General features: G+C 34.4%; 1 long non-coding RNA gene across 1 annotated transcript; it reads left to right on the forward strand.

The window, feature by feature from the left end:
- Positions 1 to 2,375: 2,375 nt before the first annotated feature.
- On the forward strand, positions 2,376 to 4,874 carry LOC136796990 (uncharacterized). Its single transcript, XR_010844785.1, has 3 exons — positions 2,376 to 2,580; positions 2,667 to 2,894; positions 4,605 to 4,874. It is a non-coding gene; the product is annotated as an uncharacterized lncRNA (long non-coding RNA).
- The last annotated feature ends 1,644 nt before the right edge of the window (positions 4,875 to 6,518 follow it).

The raw sequence follows: 6,518 nt of genomic DNA on the forward strand, positions 1-6,518 counted from the left end.
AGCTAATGTGCAGAAAGTTTTAGATTCTCCTCTTCCACCTAAATGCTTTACTCCTTCTGAAGTATTAAGACAGATTGTAAAAATGCCTAAAAAGAAGACTCTTGGTACCTTATTACTGCTGAGGTACTTTCCCATAAAACCTTTAGTATTTCTTACAACCCTATTCAACGCTATCTTACGGACAACTAAATTCCGATTCAATAGAAATACCCCACTATTTTAATGATCCATAAACCTAACAAAGACAAACATAGACACGATTCCTACAGACCTATCATCTTCTTCCAGTATGCTCCAAAATTTTTGAAAAATTTTTACATGAACGTATTATAAACATACCAACTGACCAAAACATATTACCCCACCACCAATTTTGATTTCGCACATTACATTCCACAACACAACTACACAAGGTCACGAACTTTATTTCCTCTGCATTTGAACAAAAACAATACGCTTCTGGAGCATTTTTGGATGGAACTCAGGCGTTTGATAGGGTATGGCACCTAAGCCTTCTTTTTAAACTTAATCCAATTCTCCCAAGTACCTACTATTTAATTTTACAATCATTTCTTCATGGCCATTTCTTTTCTGTCCGACGAAGCTCAATGGACATTGATAAAACCAATATTTGCAGGTGTCCCTCAAGGTTCTATCCTGGCCCCACTTCTGTACCTCATATTCACAGACGACTTAGTGACAAACGACAACATACTAACTGCGACGTATGCAGAGGACACTGTTATCATTTCGAGAAACACAGACTCTTTACAGGTCACACAAACACTACACCATAGTCTAAACAATATACAGACATGGTGCACACGATGGAAAATTAAGATTAATCATGACAAGTCACATTTATTCTACGAAACAAAACATGCCCTTCAGTTTACATTGACAATCAGCTGATACCACAAACAAGCACAGTAACTTATTTAGAGCTTACCTATGAGAGAAGGTTGACATGGGGCCCACAGTGTCATGACCGGTCGACTTCACTTGTTTAAATACCAGTCAACCAATCTATTTAAGAATACATTTTAGACAGGCTCTTCGAAGAGATTTTAGGTAGGCTAAGCGGGGCAACTGTAATAAGCACACTGGAGTTGAAGGTTGGGCTATCATCAACTTAATATGCAACCTAATGATCAACATAAGACGGCATTCACTGTCGAGAGGGGTCACTATAAGTTTACAAGGATGCTGTTTAGACTCAAAAACGACCCCATAACCTTTCAGCGCTTGGTGAACGAGTTTCTGAGGGAAATTGACGAATCCGTCTGTCAGATTAACATGGATGACCTTCTTGTGCTCAGTAAGAACGAGGTTGAACACTTGCGACACTTAAATAACGTGTTCCAGAGAATAAGACATTTTGTCTCAAATTATCGGGGGAAAATTCGGCGCTCGGGCAGGAACAAATAAAATTTTTGGGTCACGCGATTTCTAGGGAGGGAGTTGAAGCAGACACTGATAAAGTTACAGCTATTAGGAAATGGCGGAACCTAGTGTCATAAAAAGAATTCGAAGGTTGTTAAGGACTCTAAATTATTACAAGAGGTTTGTTCTAGAAATGGCGGAGTATCTCATTTCACTCAACAGCCTACTCAAGAAAGCCAGGAAGATGATCGACACCCTGATTCTGGGGGACAATATCAGACGGTGCATGGAGAGGTTGCAACAAGAGCCGATACTCGCTTTTCCAGATTTTAATCGGCAGTTCACGACAACCACAGATGCGAGTGAGTAGGCGCTAGAAGCGGTGCTGTCTCAGAAGGGCAATGGGGAAGAGCGCCAAGTGGCGTACCCCAGCAGGCGCCTTACGGGGATGGAAAGTAGATACAATGCAATTATATAGTATTGAGAAAGTTGGGATCATGGTTAAAGAGATACAGTAATACGAGGGACCACCAGGGTGTTAATAATAAGAGATCATAATGTAATAACTATTGAGAGTATTCGAGAACCCAAAAAGCGCAGGACAGTTCATATAGAACAACTTAATGTCCGACTGACCGAAACACCTGCACAAGAGTAATACGGAGGTCCTCTTCTCAACTTATGTTTTATGTTATGTGTTATGTTTTCTTAAGTGGTGATTTAATTTTTGTTTAGTTTATCTTTAATTATGGCGATATACTGAATAAATTATGTTCCATTTTTTATTTTTTTTTTTTATTTTATAAAGTCATGATTTTATTTTTGTTTTGCTTTACATTTAGTTTGTAATAGAGTTTCAACTGTCAATCCTTTGTTTTGTTTATTGTATATACTTTATTGTAAAAAGTTATTGTTGTTGTATTTTATATTACTTTATTGTATAGTATAAGTTTACGAAAATACGAAAATCGTAAAACGGTTCGTAATACAGCCTTAGTCAGCTGTTATTTCAATGTCAGGTGATCGAGTAGATCAGCTGATCGAAGATGTATATATAGAGGTACAGAACACAATAAAAGTCAGTAGGAGGCCCCTCATCTCCGGATTCTTGTTACTATTAGGACCATACAGAATGGACAATTCCCAATAAACAGATATGTATTGCAGGCAATCTTAAAATACCACAGGTAGAAAAAGGTAATACTCAACATGATTTATTTTTTCCATAATAAAGCATCCACTGAATTTGAAACTAAGAGTGTATAATTCCATGGTAAAAACAGATCTGGTATACGGCTGCGAGACCTGGTCTCTAAGAGGTACCCTAAATAGTAGAATAGAGATTTGAACGGAAAGTCCTCCGTACAGAAGTGATCTGGAATCAGAGCCTTAACACATGGAGGAGGACTACTAACAGCGAACTGCTTGCAGAGACTGCTTAGTCAATATTCATGATATGAAGGCAAGGAGGTTAAGATGGGCTAGACATGTGGCTCGAAGCAATCCTTCAGGTACCAGTACACAACAATGAATTAGTATAGCTGGCAAGAGATCACGTGGGAGGCTAAAAACTAAATTTTGATTTAAAGATAAATTTTTGGAATCCATTGTTAATTCCAAACTTCACTGGTAAGATGAGGTGTAATAATAATAATAATAATTTATTTATTTATGGGGCAACCCCCATACAAATAGAGTTAACCTGTGAAATACATGAAATAATGGGTAGACAGAATCAACAAAAATAGAAAGAGCTCCATGCAGCAAACTGGAAAGCAGTAGCCTTAGATAGCCAGGTGTGGAGAAGGCTGGTCCAAAGTATTGTCCACAAGGTCTGTAGATCCTACCGAAAAAATAAAATATATATATATATATATCACGATGCTATTGTCCATACGCATAATATTAGTTTAACTATTTTCGTATTTTTCCTAGGCATTAACTACCAACAGAGTTTTCTAAAATTGGTCAAAGATCCTTAAGGTAAAGAAGAAAACGAGATGTTACAGCTAAAAAAAGAAACAGCGGAACGTTGTTTATCTCCTTCATTTTCTAAAACCGCTTTATCTTTCATAGAATAAGATATAAGAAAACCTTATGTATTAATCTAGAATGATTGGTAATATAAATCATCAAGTCTAAAAGGATAACTCCGGATATAGCATAAATGATTACAATCCAGTTACTATCATATATTCTAATCAAACATGAACAGACAAATCTTATTTTAAAATATTTAATTTAACTCAGGGTAATTGTTTATGCTCTAGATGTTACATTTGTAATTTATAACTATTGTATGAAACATATTATATAATATGATAAAGATCTATCACAGAATTCACTCTGTACAATATTATCGGGAATGATGTAAAAATTTTAAAATTCATAAATTTTTTAACATCATTCCCGATCAATAGAATTTTATAAAATAACGAGGGACTAACATTTAGAGAGCTATCTCAAACAACAAAATAATAAAAGCTTCAAGTACCGCCGCCTCTAATAAGTCTTCAAATAATGCTCGAAATTAGTACAACTATTTTTTTCAAAAGGACTTTTTTATTTTAACATAATGACAAAGATTTAATTGAAATGGTCAATTATTTATGAATAATTTTGATTCCATGGTGGCTCTAAGTTAAAACATATTAGGTTCCTTGGTTTAAAGACCGCAGGTATATGAACATCAACTATTTTTAACATAGAGATTTTATTCTATTTTATTTATATCTATAGTATTGTTAAAAAATTTAATAATTCTTAAAAATTTAGTCATAACACATAACATAAAATTAAAAAATGATAATTCTTGATCTCCTCTCTGTACGATCATCCATCCATTCATTAAACACCAGGTCCCAACAGGCAATCTCCTTCTCGAATTCTTTTCTTATCTCCATTCGTCAGTCCTTATCCATCCTTTCCTTTAAACAACACCTATTCCTTTACCTACTACATGACCAAACCTCCACATCATTGTGAGCCATGTATACAGCCATTATTGATTACTATTATAAATTATAATTTAACTTAAGGTTTTTATGTTATTTCAACATATACACTGAAACTTTTAAATGTCTGCCAGGCAATTAACCTTAATTTTTTAACAATGTTAGTAGACGTTAACTATTCTTAGTAGACTTTTGTCCAAGAATAATATTATTTTTTCATTCATTCATTACTAATTAAAAAAAAAATATCATTTCATTTTTTAAAAGCTGTCCTTGATTGAAGTAGTGTCCAAGAGGTGTCTGGGTTCTGCAGTCTGACCCGCGTCTCCATTACTACCAACAGCAGAGTAACCCTTCCTCACTCATAGATTGAACGACGGAAAAGGTTCGCTGACTATACGCAGCGGACCCACCTTGAAATTTCTAAAGACAATTTACATTTCGAATACTTTTATATTTACGTCTCAACAGTTGTACTTGTATTTATTTGATGATAAATAAATGGAAGATCATACAATTGTAATTTTTTATCCTCAAAAAAAAAATTTGTAATTTTTATTTCACTTCACAAATTATTATTATCAAATTACAATGCTATTTCGATGCATTCGCATGATTTGTAATTTCCAATAAAAAACAATACCTCAATGGTTTATAGTATTTCTATGTGATTATTTTTGCGATTCTGAATAGCAATTGCATTAGATTTAGTATTAGCTTTAGGGACTGGAGTTTTATCTTAATGCGTGAACTCTTATTCTCCCATCAAACATAATTCTGCAGATATTGAACTTTCTTATACGGTCAATACGTCGTCAATCTCGCTTGTTTATGTTATGAACACTAGTCGAGTATTAATCGAGTATTGAGTATTAATGAATAATGTTTTCAAAAGAAATAAAGTAGAGTCGAGCTGTATATGTGTGTTAGTACAGTCTTGAAATTAAAGAGAAGTCCCTGCTGCTATTCTCTGTCGAATGATAGGGTAACATCTAAAAACATTCCTTTTGTATATAATTTCCGATCTGGTGCTGATATACAAGATATTTTTTATCAGTTTCTCTGAATAATTTTTTATTTGTGTTAAATTTTATTTGAGAGAAACAAATGGAATAAATAGTCACAAAAAAAAAATCAAATTTTGGCAAAGGCCATATATGTTAAGATATATGGGTAAAACCATTACAAAATTGAACATTAACTAAATACAAACATTTATGCAGTCAACACTTACAATATAAAGCTTCTTGTAACGTTGGGTTTTCATAACATTAAACTAACACATTTTACCACAGAATTGGGAGCGGTACGGTATCTGGATATGGACTTGCTTCTGTAGTTCGGTATCAATTACATGGGCCAGAGCTCTAGAAGCAAACCGAGCGACAATTTTATTTTCTATCCAGTGCAAAATACTATTTCCCATGGTAACATTAACTTTACCAAGGTTCGTCAATCTTACATGATCCAGCTGAGCATTGCATGAAGAAGAGTTCTTAACTAGGGTGGTCTGCGCACTGAATGTGTTGTTTGTTAAAGTAACTCTGAAACGACGTGACACCGAAAACAGGTGATTAACCTTGAACTGGCAGCGCTTAAAGCCAGTTTCTAGTTTACTTAGTCCTAGAAACATCGTCATAGTGAAATGATTCTCTTTTGTGCGCATCGTTACGTTTCCAGTCCTTTTTAAAGGTGATAAAGTCTTGATGTACCCGTTCCAACAGCGATAATACCCTGATATCTTCAACAGGCCCTGGTGATGCACCCAGTCGTGATTGATATATGGGATGTAGATGTCAGTGTTTCCCTTGACTTTGATAATAGTGTTAAGTTGTTCCAACGCTAGATCAAAGGTATCGTTCATATCAGAAACGTCCGTGGTAGAGCCTGTGATGAGGAGAAGACAAAGCAGGGGAAACATATTGAATATGCCTTTAGTTGTAATTCTTTTCCTTTTATACTTTAGCTGTTATCTATTAAAGGCAGAAAAAAAAATGTCTTTATAAATACATGCCTTAAAAAAAATAATAATCATTCAAGACAATTAGTTAAATTATACATCACCATGTTGTCTACAAAAAGTAAAGCCATAGCCATGATTTGATTGCCTTAAACATATTACATTTATATATATAAATGATAAAAGTAGAACTCCTTTATCATAAAACGTGATTAATGTGT

Source organism: Halyomorpha halys, unplaced genomic scaffold, assembly GCF_000696795.3.
Source record: "Halyomorpha halys isolate HHAL.00 unplaced genomic scaffold, Hhal_1.1 Scaffold293.1, whole genome shotgun sequence".
Classification (NCBI taxonomy): Eukaryota; Metazoa; Arthropoda; class Insecta; order Hemiptera; family Pentatomidae; genus Halyomorpha; species Halyomorpha halys.